Source organism: Gymnogyps californianus, chromosome 4 (genome assembly GCF_018139145.2).
Source record: "Gymnogyps californianus isolate 813 chromosome 4, ASM1813914v2, whole genome shotgun sequence".
Taxonomy (NCBI): Eukaryota; Metazoa; Chordata; class Aves; order Accipitriformes; family Cathartidae; genus Gymnogyps; species Gymnogyps californianus.
This window is the reverse complement of record NC_059474.1, coordinates 20,885,671-20,899,831: the sequence shown is the minus strand read 5'-3', so window position 1 is coordinate 20,899,831 and position 14,161 is coordinate 20,885,671.

Genomic DNA, 14,161 nt, shown 5'->3' with positions numbered 1-14,161 from the left:
GTGCCGGCTGTCTCAGAGAAATGGCCTGGCAATTTGGACGTGGGCTTATAGGTTGAGGGTCTTTTGTGCGAAATCCTCAAGAGGCGTTTATGCCAGTATAGAGTGGGGAGAAAGTCTAAAGCAGTTCTGTGGAAAATGAAATGCATTTCCTTGCCAGTACTCCTGCCCTACCTTTGTTCCTCATTTCAAGCATTGCAAGTCTGCCTTTCTTTGACCTGCCTGCTGAAAGCCTTGCAGAAGCATTATTGCAGCCAGAAATACAATGTTTAGAGCGCAGCTGGTTTTCAGCCCCTTTCTTTGATAGCCATCTCGGCTGGGGCTGGGAGAGGAGGGGCAGGGTGCAGTTATTCCATCCATCCCAAGGAAGTTCCCTTCTGGACCGTCAGGACAATTTTATGGCCGTTGGCAACACAGGCCAAACATACAGTGGATGATTATTAACTCCAACGTGCTATTATTTGTCACTTTTGACCTCTGATGAGATGCCCCATATACAATGAATTATAAAAAATCTGGCCTCTCACTTACAAAAACAAATACCAACTGTTCCGCTATCATTCTGAAGCAATAAATCTCCCATGGCCTTGGAAAAAAACATCACTTGTGGACTTTCACCCATTTTATACCTTCCTTTCAAAACAAACACTTATTTTGGTCCCTGATAAAAACAAATACAAATGACAATGAAAACTTATTAAAGCTATAGTAGAGGCTATTTGTAGTCTAAAAGTTAAAATACTCAGTTAATACTGACTCCCATACCCTGGGTTTTTCTGGGTAGAGGTTAAAAAACCCAGCAAATCCACCACTACCGCTCTACTATTGGGGGTGGTGGATATCTTTAACTCTTACTCACTTTTTTCTAGGAAAGCAACTGATCTATGCCCCAATGCACACAATTTTATTAACGCTGGAAAGAGCCATGTGGTGTTCATACAGTGTTTAATCTTGATGAAATCTCAGCGCCCAAGGTTTTCTGATTAATGGCAGAGGAGCAAGACTGGAGTGACAGTTAGGGTTTCGCCAGTTTGTACTGTATATACAGCTGTTGCTGCGCAGGGGAGGGAAACGCAGGGTCTGGCTGTCTGTTCCAAACAAAAAGAAATGGCACATGCTATTACTTCCAGATCATTGCAGTCCCTGCACCACCATCTGCTGGGGGTCAGAGCAGTTGTCCGGGTCGGCGTCAGTCATGCACAAACTCAATGCCTTCCACCGAGCTGCGCCCAGCAGTACATATTTACAAGAACAATAAAGCAAACCTGCTCCCTGGACACAGGCACCACAATGCTCCGTCACATTGGGAACAAAGGGGCACAACGAAACTTTATATGCATTACAAAGGAGGTTCTTGGGGATCACAGCTTTGTGATTTTAGGCCGTAACACAAATTGAAGGGAAGAAAAACTGTCACCAATAAGCCCAAACCTAGTGATCATTGTATTTGTAATTGACGTAGCATCGCTAAAAGGGTGCCTGTGTCTCTATGTTTCCCCTTTTCCTATTTACAAAGTCCTCTGTAGAAAATAGTTAAATGGGAAAAGCTTTGACGATAAATGTTAAACACTTGGATATATTATTCTGTAACAGCAGCAAGATGATCTCTACCACTTACCCCAGCTTGTGTGTGCGTATCTCTTTTTACAGGGCTTATGCCATGTGCTGGAGCGAGGTGCAGAGAGCCCTGACTGACGTAAACTGAACAGTTCCTGGAAACAGGACGAGTACAAGTGTGTCACTGTGATGTTGAAACCGATTGAGCAGTTTTAGCATCTCTTCGGCCCAAAAAACAACTAGTGAGTAATTCATTTCTTCTGCTAAAAACGGCTGCTTCAACAACACCAGTGTGACACATCAGGCGTTACTGCAGGGTATTGCAAACCTTTCACTTAGTGCTGTCCTGCACCCTTGGCTGAACATACACACGCAGACGTGACACCTTTGGTGCCTAGAACTGGAGGTGGGTCTCCTTGCTGTACATTAAGGCACAGAGGTAAAGCACAACTTTTCTTTTTGATCTGGGCTATCTTGCTGCAGGGCTAAAAGTCCAGTGTTTCAGTGCTGCATCAAAATGGAAGCAGGGGAGCAATGGAGCTCAGTGCAGAGACATCTGCATTGCTCGGGACAAACTCAGCAGTATTCAACTGAGTTTATTAGTTTGGTCTGAGCATCAGCACTGTTAAAACAGCCAGCAGTGCCAGCATGGGGTGAGAGGAATGGGCAGCAGCCCTGGAAAGCTATGAAAAGGGCAGGTGGAGCTGGACCCAGAACATTTTTTAAGTGAGGCTCATTGCCAAATAACTAGAAACCATGCGGTACTAGCAAAAACACATGAAGGACTGCTGTACTCCCTGCCTCACATAGCTGCAGTGCCTGTCACAGCACTACCACATACATAATCTTTAACATTTCATCTGATAATTAGTGGTTTTGGCACAAGCAAACCCAATCTTGTTAGGTCCTATCCTCAGTTGCTTTTTACTAAGCTCCACTCTGGGCATTTTTGCATAAAGCCTCTCCAGTCCGTGTAATGTTTGACAGCCTTCTCGGATGCTTTGCCTGAAACATAATATGGAAGAGGAGACCTCCAGGTAGCTGCATCCACATGCCTTCGACTCCACCTCCCCGGCCTTTCTGGCACCAGGACACCCCAGCTGCCAGAGCCGCAGAGCTGGTTCTGGAGCCTGCGGGGGCATGCGGAGCAGCCTTTGCGTGTTCCTTTGGAAAACATCACCCGGCTCAGTTACATATTTGTACTTGGAGGGCACTTGCCCTGAGCCATTCGGCACGGAGCTGAACTGAACAGGTTCGTACTGCAATTAGGCAGCCTTTCAGTGTCAGATCAGAACTAAAAGAAGGATTTTTTTTTTTAGCAATCTAGTACTGTGGAACTGAGTTTGAAGGAAAAAGTTGCAGAAGAGTAGTCAATGTACAGTTTAGATACATATTAAAATGTATGCGAAGTGTAAATAACTTGATGTCTCTAATTTTGGAGAGGGGAAGGCAGGGGATGGAAAGCTGGCAGAGTGGCTCTGTCAGGACGCTAGTAATAAAATGAAAGGATAAAGAGCCTTTAACCTGTAGGTAATTGATGTAAATCTGGCCCAAATGTGTAGGGACTGAAAGTCATTCCCATCAGTAGTCCAAGAGAAGTGGTGTGTTGTCCTGTGTGTCTAGTCCACAATAGACAGGTGCTACATCGTGGAAATCATCCCTTTTGGTGCTTGCTTGCACCTGTGTTGGAGGCTTTATTCTAGCAGCCAGTGACTAGATTAGCATGGGGAATAGACTGGGTTTCTCAGTCATCCTTTTAGACAGAGTTCAGACATATTCTTCACATAATGCTGGGGAAATTTAGGACTGGTTTCATGTGTTCTGCAGATAAATAAGGGACTTCAGTATTCAGGAGATATTTTACAAGTCCTGTGTTTACTAACAAATGTAGAACATGAGAACAGATACATTCTGCCTAATAACATAACTTTTCTGATAAAAATAAAGCTTTTACTGAATGAGCAATTGAACAACCATGTTGGTACTCTCATTCTATGGCATGTTCCTGCTAAACCATGCTCTTGTTGGTGGAATACTCCCCCCTCCTCAACCATATTGTGGCATACATAAAAGAAATGGTGCCCTGGATAAACCATATTCTTAACTTCTATCTTGTATATCTGTCATTGTGTGAACAAAAGAGTTCAGTTTATTTTTCTTAATTGCCTAGATGAAATGAATTTATATAGCGTCCGGCCCAGTGGGTATCCAGTTAGACATACAGCTTAGGAGTCTAATGTTGAAACCACACAGCATCCAAGGTCTGCACTGGAAACTTTTTGTTTAGGTACTTAAGCGGGAGATGAACTGTTGGGAAAATCTAGGCCAGAATAACAGTTTTACTTTTTATATTGCCTCTCTACTTCATCAACATCACCCTTTATCTCTGAGGCTGTAGATACGTTTTTATAAAGACCAGTTCTGCAAGTTACCAAATCTCTGGGCAGTACAAATTCAGTCCAGATCAGGCACAGTGAAATGTATGTTGAATCAGCCAGAGCACATAATACATACACATAATGGCTGTTTATGCCAGCTTTATTCTTTATGCTGCCTCAATGACAGCTATGGGAGAAAAAGTGGTATCTGATCAAACCCAAATTGCACAGAGGCAAGGTTTTGCCTTTTTGAACAAATTTAATCTATTACCTTAAGCTGTACCAGTTGAGTACATTGCATCAAGAGGCAGTGAAATTTTTGATCTGGGATTAGCTGCTGTGACTTTGGATTTACTGCCTGGTGGAGCCTTGGCCTGATTTTTACCCCCAAACCACTTATATGCTGTTTCTTAACCTATCTGCCTTGAACTCATTTACAAATCCACTATCTTCTTCCAAATCTTTTCTCTGAATTGCTTCTGCAGTAATGTCTGCCAGTTTCTAATGTCTAATGGCCAGATAAATGACCATTAGGAAATAATGGATTCATAAAATACAATTATGTAGCTTTATGAAAGCAATATTTTAGTGATTTGCAGCTGGCCTAGGGCACGCATACAGTTATTGTGGACTTCTGTTGCTTTTGTCCTCCATCCCTTCTCACTGCTTGCTCTACCCACTTATAGCATTGTATTTTAGCCGCTTGAATTTGCCTGATTGAATAAGTCTTTGCAGTGGTGTTTCCTAAGCATATAATAAAGGAGGGTCCCCAAGTGTATTGGAGATGCTTAAAACTTCAGGAGGGAGAAAAAGATATTCAAAGCTTTTAATATTTAAATATATTTGTTCCCATTGTTTATGGTGTTACTTTTCGTTGTTATAGAAGTTTTCTGAAAGGATTATTGAAAGGGTTGTCTTGCTTTAATCAACTTTTAGTAAACTTTTGTTTTGTCCTTTATGTTGATTACAAAAGCAGCTGACATCATTACTCTGTTTTACTTGCACCTTTTAAGCCATTACACCATGTTAATGGCTGAGTAGCACCTCACTGAGCGACAGAACTGTGCTTGCTCAGCTTAAATACTGCTGCAAAAGTAGCACAAGAGAAAAATGTTGTCTTTAAGGTCCTACAGAAACTCTGGCTCAGCTGGAGTAGTAGACTGGAAAGAGATGTGGCAGAGAGAGAAATCACAGAAGAAGTGAAGGAAAAAGGGGTAGAAAGGCAAAGGGAGAGACTGTTGCTTCAGTAAATAGAGAGAGGGATGGCTGAGCAGACAGCATCAAATTGCTCCCCATCTCCGTTCTGGCACTTGTGGATCTATTGAAAACAGGCCAGAAGGACATGCTGAATTTGTTGCTCCCGTGTGCCAGCCTTTTCTGCAGCAGCGAGAGAAACCAATCAGTGCTGCTTCAAAAGCAGCTGGAAACTGAGAAAACCCTGGTCCCCTGCTGCCTGGCAAGCAGCAGTACAGGGTCTTCTCGGTTTCCAGCCACTACAGAGGCTCCATTGACAAAATGTGTGCGGCATTTGAAGGAGCACAATGTGACAATGAAAGAACCTGAGGGAGACAAAACAAGGAAGGGGGAGAAAAGAGGGGCGGGGGAGAATTAAATGGGAATGAGGGAGCAAGCCGAAGGCAGGAGGACAAAAATCAAAAGAAAAACATGCTAATCACTGCAAAAGGGGTGATAAAAATGAATCGTTGTCATATTGGACACCTCTGCACTGCTTTATCAAAGAATATAGTTGCGATAACAAGACTCAAGAAAACAAAGTAAGACTTTACTGATGTTCTCTCTCACCGCCTCTCTGAGATACAGGCACACTTACTTTAGTCCCCCATTTTCACAAAGACCATTATGAAGTACAGAGCAACTGGACGACACCAGGTCCCACACTGGGGACCATGTGGCGCTGCGAACAGGACAGTTCATATCCTCACCCTCCGTTTCAGAGAGAAGCAGAAAGAGTTACAGAGCCCTGGAAGCCAGGAGGACGGTGTGTCTTACTGTTGCTCACATCAACCGGGAGAGAAAACAAATGCTGTCCGAAACACAGCCATGGAGCTGGCTCATTTTCTCCTTTCCCTTGTACTTCATTGCATCGGCTAAGAGAACGCATTGCAGAGTGGAAGCCAGGGTATAACCAATAGCTCAGACGGAAGCAGCATGGCTAGGTTTTATTTTTTTTTTACCACTGTCTGCTTGGCCGTGTGGTGGCACATCTAAGAGGGGCATCCAAGAGCTCAGGGGATGTGCCTGCGGTACGTTTTCGTAATCTGGCAGCTGTCCCCGCTTGCGGTGTTTGTTCAGGGTGAAGGGCGGTCTGGGGGTGCAAGAGCTCAATTTTGTTATGAAGCAACTAAACTGGAAGGAGCTCCCCAAATGTCCGCACATGGCTCATGGCCTTTCAGTCACGGGTCCAGCTTGAGCTACTTCAAATTAAAATCCACTGAAACATATACAGGGTGAACACAGGGTCTTCAGCACCAACAGTTTCACTCCAGATAGCTGCTCTTATTGGGAATAACTCGGTAAAGTAGACATGCAAAAGAGAATATTGCTTGGGAGAGAGCACTAACGTCTACAGATTTTCTGGGAATTCTTGGTACTTTCTGAAAGGTCAGAGAAGTGCACCATAAAAATTGAGATGGAAGAATAGAAATGCTGTTGTTAGTTTCAAGAGGCAATATCAGCCAGGAACCGAGAAGGGGGTAAATTCTGTATTGCCCAGGTTGGAAGTGAGTAAGCTCAATTTACCTGCATTTGCTTTTGAGCATCCTGCTGTCATCATCTTAAAAGAGTTTTTCTTTTTAGCCAAAGGAATGCTCCTGTCCTGATGACAGGAGTTTTGAAGTTAATAAAGCCTTCTAAAAAAATTCTTAGTTATGATTCAGGTTTAAAATAAAATGCTTCCATTTGCTCTGTTAAGTTGGCAGGTACTTTCAGGCTTGAGAAATTACTCCTGTAAAGTAGTTACTGCTTAGGTCAAAAAAATAATCTGTTTCTCCAAAGCAATCTTAATTTGAGCATGACCCATGGCATCTACACAATCCCCAGTTTTTAGATCAGTGGTCATTTTGTCTTTCTCTGTAGGAATAGTAGGCAGTGTAGAATGGAACTGATTTTCTTGTGATATTTTTGCTAGTGAGTTGCTGTGTGTTATAATTTTGAAAGAGCCTACAGATGCTTTAGCAGTTGTAAAATGAGACCACCATCACGTCTATCTCATCAGAAATCCCCCATTGTATAGTAGTTTAAGAATGAGATGGTGTTTATTATTTCATCTGTTCGGTTCACGTATAGTAGACCAAAATTGATACCATATTTTCAATTTTACCATTTCAGGATTTTTCCATCTGTTAACTTAAAGCATCCATAAGTTAACTTAAAGCAAAGGTATCTTGCTTCATCTGTAAAATCTTAGCTGTGCTTTTTATGTCATAGGAGGAGGTTATAGCAAGGGCTGTAGAGGAACTACCAGCACGATAAACAAACATATAGAGATACCTCTCAAAATATTTTGCGAAAACCTATTTGATACTTTTAGGGATTTTTTTTTTCTTTTTTGGGTATGTCTCATGGGCTGGCTATGACTACATTAATGAGTAATTCATCATAACAGAAATAGATCACCATATTGAAGTAGTTAGTGCTGAGAATCAGCATGTTCATAACAAGCACTTCAAGGATTTGAACGTCAGGCTACCTTTAACTTGATCCCTTGGATTGGCTCTTCTCACCATGCAAGTGGTTTACAGCTGCCCAAAGGCCCACTGGTTGGTTTGGACTCTTATGTCCCCGTTGGAGGCTGGAGTGCATTTCATGTGCACTGGGCAGAGCTTCTGGGTTAGTTCCCTGCGAAGGGAATTCAGCGCTTCTGTGCACCAAAACTGCTTTGTGAACCGAACCAACGTGCAGTAAATGGGGATGGTCAGGGGATGGGATTTGTTTCAAAACTGCATTACTGCTCAAAACCAAAATGCTAATGTATAGGCAACCATATATATTTTTGTGGCTTTGGGAAGACACTGCATATTTTTCTAATGCAAACCTGGCAATTTTGTATGGTAATACTCATATATCTGCTTGTATACTTTTCTGGCCAGCAACCTCTGGTAAGTTCTCTGTTTTTAATGATGCAAAGACCAAAGCCAGCTACACCGTATCATTATGTAAGCAGAGAAATCCTTACGTATGTACTTTACGTGCAACTCAGAAGAGCAGATTTTATTTTATCAAGTGATAACAATTGTGGTTCTCACATAAACAATATGAAAAACTGGTTTCCAAGCTGCGTGATGAAATAACTGCGATGTAAATTGAGGAAGTTTTACTCCAATTCTCAAAAAAAGAGAAAGTGATGGGTTTGCCAAATCAGGACAAGACACTAATTGTGATTGAAGAAGGTCCTGCTCTGCATGGGATTTCATGAGAATGTATGAAGGGTGAAGGAAAACAAAAGTCTGGAATTGTGTAGGCTTCATTTAAAGCAATGTGCTTGAAAATTCATTCACTTAAATGTTGGATATTAAAATAAATGAATAAGTCCTTTCTGTCTTCTCAGTTGGAAAAACCCACAATACTGATAGCTTCCCCTAGCTGACAAACTTTGGGCAGTCTGCAGGGAAAAGGACACAGATGTAGTAACTCAAAATGATGACAGTTGGAATCTTTAAGCAGCTGATATTTAAAACTTCACCCACATTAAAAGTTTGGGTTTGCTGCTAGGATCAACCTTTCTCTTTCATATCTCAGCTTGTATCATAGACTTCTCTTTTCACTTATGTTTTAAGCAATGAGTACAGCACATAAATATATTTCAGCATCTGAACAAAAGAGAACATTTTCTTTCCAACTCACTTATTTTGATAGTTAATGTTGAAAAGCAAGTTGATACATTCTAAAGCTCCATGAAAAGCAACCTCTGTCTTCTGCTTCTACACTTCTCAAGGAAAAACTTAACCAAAAGCATCAGTCAAAACCTGCAAAGAATCAGATCTGAAGTCTTAGCTTTCATTTGTTCTTACTCCCCTCTACCAGAGGTGATTACAAGTAACATTAGAAATGCAGATACCATATAGTACACCGATGTATTGATCATGAGATCAGAAGTCAGAACTCCTGAATGCTAATTCTAACTTTGTCAATGATTTTCAGCTTTTGTCAAGTCATTACTATTTGAAGTTTCCCACCTGAGCAAAGGACTGTTAATGCTTTGAAGAGCAGAAGAAAGAGTTCAACACTTGACAATTTACCTTTCTGATTTCTAGTTTATTTATTTGAATGAATCATTACTTTGCTCTTAAAATGCTGCTCTGAATTTCGTTTACTACTGCTGGCTAACTTTTTGCACTGAATGTTTTAATTTTGATTAGTCACATTCATTTGTGTAATTTCAGTTCCTTGGCTGGATTGCCAGAGCTCAGGCAAGTTTCTAGTGCAGCTGCTGGTACGAGTACAAAATCTAGTTTCAGTTAATTCCTATGTATATGATTTTTGCATTTGTTCTCAACAAATGATCAGGCACATCTTGAGTGAATGCATGTTTCCAGAAAGCAAATAGAAAGGAATGTAAAGTGAATAGTGAAAAAGCATCTGACTGCTAAAAAAGAGAATTCCTACAGTAGTGTACTCTATTGGCTTTGCTCTAATACTCTTGAATTTCTTCCACTGGGGTCTGATCCATGAAGGGATTTGGTCACTTAAAATAGCAATTATGTCTTAAAGTTCATAGTATGTGCTGTTAGAACTTCAGTTCAGCTTCTGTTTAAGCTTAATAGAGAGCACCCATGTTTGTACCGCAGATTAGACCCACAATCTGCCTTCCAGATTGCTTTGCTAGCTGCCAAAGGGAATGATGGCACCTAAAACCGTGGGCACCACAGGAAATTCAGGCAAACGCGCTCTGCTGCCATGGACGTGCTCGAGCTCACTGAGAGCCTCCTTATTCTGACCTGGAGGCTCCTTTGGCACCTGCGGTTGTGCATTTGCACGTATTCAGAGCTGTGTCTGTCAACTTGCAGCTTATTGCCGTCGAGACCTGACCAATACACCAGCTTCAGTGCAACGACAGCGGGGCTCTCATAAGGGCTGAGTTTGGTATGAGCGGCAGGAGCAGGAAAGATTTCTCTTTGTAAAAGGCTGCCATCCACTTTTGTGCAGTATCCAATTTGATCCAGATTCCCGCCAATAATATTTTGAGGATAGTGTCCCAGACTGTAATTTTCCTGTCCCCAGATGGGAGGCTGTTTGCCCAGAGAGCTGGGAGATGCTGCTCCCTGGGGAGCTACAACGTTGTCAGTCAGCTGTGGCTCCAAACTTCTGGCCCGTCACACGCTAATTAAAACCTGCTTCTAGAACGTCTTTTGCACTTATGCCTTGAAATGTCATTCTAGTTTAGGAAACTTTCAGACAGCCATGCTCAGCTCCTTTCTGAGTCTGAGAGGACTCAAATCTACATTTTCCACCTCCTGGGCATCCTCTGCCTCAGCGCACCTTATCTCCCTTTCTAGTTCTGGTCCTAGAACAACACAAGTGTATTTGTTTCCTGATCAGAAGATATTTTTGTAAAGTTTTCCACCTAATTTTTGCAAAACCAAAATTTTCCTCATAGTCAGGCACTACAGATAGCTTCAGATTTAGTTTTTAATCTGGACTAGAGGTGGTCCATAGGGCTGTTCAGAGATAAGGTCTCAGTTCAGTCTGATAAAACACCAGGAGCTGTTTATAAAACCGGCATCCAGATTTTGAACATCTCCTAGGTGTTTCTGATTTTCTTCTTTCAACTGAACACAAAAATGTAAAGTATCTTCCCTTCCACCCCTGGTTTAGAACACGTTTAGAGCTGCAGGATTCATAACAACTGCATCTCTCAAACAGATTTTTTTTTTTTTAATTTTATCAGGCTTTTAAAGTTTAAATTTGGTCAGCCTTTTTAAATTTGATCTCTGAAGAAAGCTTGCAGAACTCCTGAGTAATTGTTAATGGGTCACCTGGTAAGTCACGGAGATCAGTACTTCTTATCCTCAACCATTACATCCCTATTACAAGTCAGTACACAGAGACGGACAGTGCAGGCTTTTACTTTAGCACAGTCCGTACAGATTAATTAAAAAACAGGCCCAGTGCAGATGATGCCAAAAGAAAAAGTCCAAAGCATGAAAAAAAAACAAAAAAAGAATTACATCATTTCCTTGTATCTTCCCTAAGGACAAGGGATTGGAGAGTATGAGTCAGTCTGAAGAAATGAAATAAAAACAGCCCAGCTTTTAGTGACTTTTGCTTGTTCTTACCTTATGGAGTAGAGCAGGCCATCAAGAACAAGCAGGAGAAATCTGACTGCTTGCTAGGTTGTAAGACAGGAGTGAAGGTGTGCATGTGGATAGCCTGGCTTTACGATTTGCAATAAAGATATAGTGACCAGCAAAAGTGGACTTGAATATGGGGCAGCATGGCCTTGTGGACATCACATCTACTGCTGCCTACAGTCAACTCCAAAGTAGGTGTGCTCTGCAGCTAGTGGGGAAAATATTTTCAAAGCTCCTTGGAGAGAAGAACACACGTTGCATGTTCTTTTGGGTGCTCAAGCCTCTTTATACCTCTGCTTTCCAGTCTGCAATACAGAAGTGCTGGGAGGATGAAGCGGTGGATGACTTATACACTACTTCCTTGGTATAGGGACAGTACATGTTGTCCGTGACTTACGACTTGCATATCACTTTGCCATGTACTCACCTTGCTCTCTATCCAACATCACAGTGTCAAATATTCTGGCAAATGACATTTAATAATGCAACATATTTTTCTGCTTAATAATTCAGTGAGTGAGAATTATCTGGATACTAATGAACTTCCTACTGTGTCAAAATGGTATTGTTCACTTCTGTTTAAATAATGCTCAAGATAACTAAGGATCAGCTGTTTGAACCAGGGATTCATTTGATAGCATCATTCGCAATTCCTTTAAGATCAAGGATATTCACCAGGTCAGTGTCTAAGGACACTCTGACAGACATAATTCTGTGTTGTTCACATTGGTGGAGAAAACAAAAAAGGCAACACAACGTATTTTTGTTCGCACTCTCTGATGCCAGTGAAGTCTTTCAGTGATCAAACCTGGTAAGTTCCAGGACTACCCTGGAGCCTCCCAAATCAGAGCTTACAGGGCAGAAGGTTTAATTACCCAACCCAAGTTTCATTGTCCCCCGATTCCTGAGATTTCATGTCAGAAGGAGAGGATTTGGGGTGTCCTTTCGCCCATATTTTTACAACTCTTTATTCTTTTGTGTTTTTCACCAGTAATTTCTACAGTCTCTTCTGTCTTTTTATATCATGTTCCTTCCCTGCTCCAAATAGCTAGTCTGGCAAGCACAAAGACGTTTAAAGGACTTCAGCCAAGTTAAGAGTGTGTGTAGAACTGATGGAGGATTTAAGATGAGAAGGTGGGAAAGACCTACCTGCCAGTATACATTTTAAATTTCTTTTAATAGTTTAGAGCGAAAACCTCCTGAGATTAATTTGATTGTATCACAGTCTCAGTTTTCATTTAAAAATAAGTCTCTCTGAAGAAATATTGATGCCCATACTGATGCCTGCATGCGCAGTCTGAAACAATAGCTGTGAGCAATGCTGATCTGCATCATGAAGTTCAGTAGTGTTCAGTAGCTTCAGGGCTCCCTGACAACTTTATTGAATGACTCCATGTGCCAGGAGGAGAAAAATGTGAAGACCCTATTAAACCCTTCAAAACCTTGCCTTTTGCAGTAATGACCTCTTGGCCTCTGTCAGCCTATGAGGGGCAAATGGGAATGAACCATGGGATCGGTGAGAGAAGCCAGCACCACGCAATCTTCATGTCACGCTGTGCCTTGGGCAGAGGCTTGCAATCATCTGACCCTGTCCTCAGCATCTGTTTCCCCGAATTGCAAATAGTTCCATTACCATCATGCTGTTTTTCTGTCCTGCAAATGCAAATTTGCCCTATGACAGAACGAGTCCTACCTCTGATGGAGTAGATTTCGCCATCCCATATCGTGTGTGTGCTTTATGCTGCACGTCTTACGTAAGCCTAAGAAAAACCTTCCGATGTGTACTACTGATTGTTTACATATGTTATCAGAGGGAAAAAAAAACAGGAAAGGAAAGCTGGCAGCTCACGCTGCCAAGAGACCTGGCAGCGGCTAGAATCACATTTAGATCATTTCCAGTCAATAGGCTTTGTTTTCATTTAAAAAAACCCCCTTCCTAGAAAGTTGCTGCATCGTTCTTTTATCTCCATTACAAGCAGTCCAGAGGAATACTTGCAATGGCTCCTGGCCTTACAACCAAAGCAGGCAACGCCGGGAGATGCTTCCAGACAGAAAGTGGAAGGTGTGGTAAGATACTATGCTTTATACAAGTTCAAAATATCCAATGCTGCTTGGAGCTGCAATCGCGGTTCTGTGTGATAAAGGCCTTTTAATGATAATGAAGTCAGGTACTTGTGATGCAAATAGAAATCAATGCCAAAAGAGGAAGATAAAGCTTAGGACCTAGGCATGTTTCTCATCTTCAGATCAAGCTCTGTGATGGGGCTAAAAAGGATGAGCACTGGAGGACTGGGACTCCACCTGCCTACATCTAAGGATTGCCTGTAGCAGAGAGAATGTTTCCTTGGCCAGCTAAGCCAGAGGAGCTCATGGCTTTTCTGAAAACAAAATATGAGAGGGAATAGATACCAAAGCAAGTTTAATTAGAGTCTAACTCAAATTCTCTCAAATGTGTTTAAATCTGTACAACACAGATCTGATCTGTGCCCATTCACATGTACAGGCAATACTGGAAACTTTATTAGGGTGAAAGAAAAGCTGCAAATTTACATCAGCATGTCAAGTACTACAATCCCAGCTAGTCCAGGCCCAAGCTTCGGCAGTCCTTGACTATCAATACAAAACTGTTCTCATAAGGTTCTCATGCATTTAGGGACTCAAGACTGCAGTTTTTGAAAGTGCTGACTCATTTTCCAATAACAGCCTTAATATTAAATCTGCCTGAAGAGATACAACATAAGCAAGAATAAAATGTACACTTTAATGTCAGCATAAGTATTAGACATTCATACTAGCACCATCCAGAGAGAAAAAAAAAAAGGGAAGTTCAAGTGCAAGAAATCACAGTGATAGAGAGCTCTAGCACAAATTCTGTGTGAGAAGATGCAGTGTTATTAGCATCAGCATTTCTTTTGACAT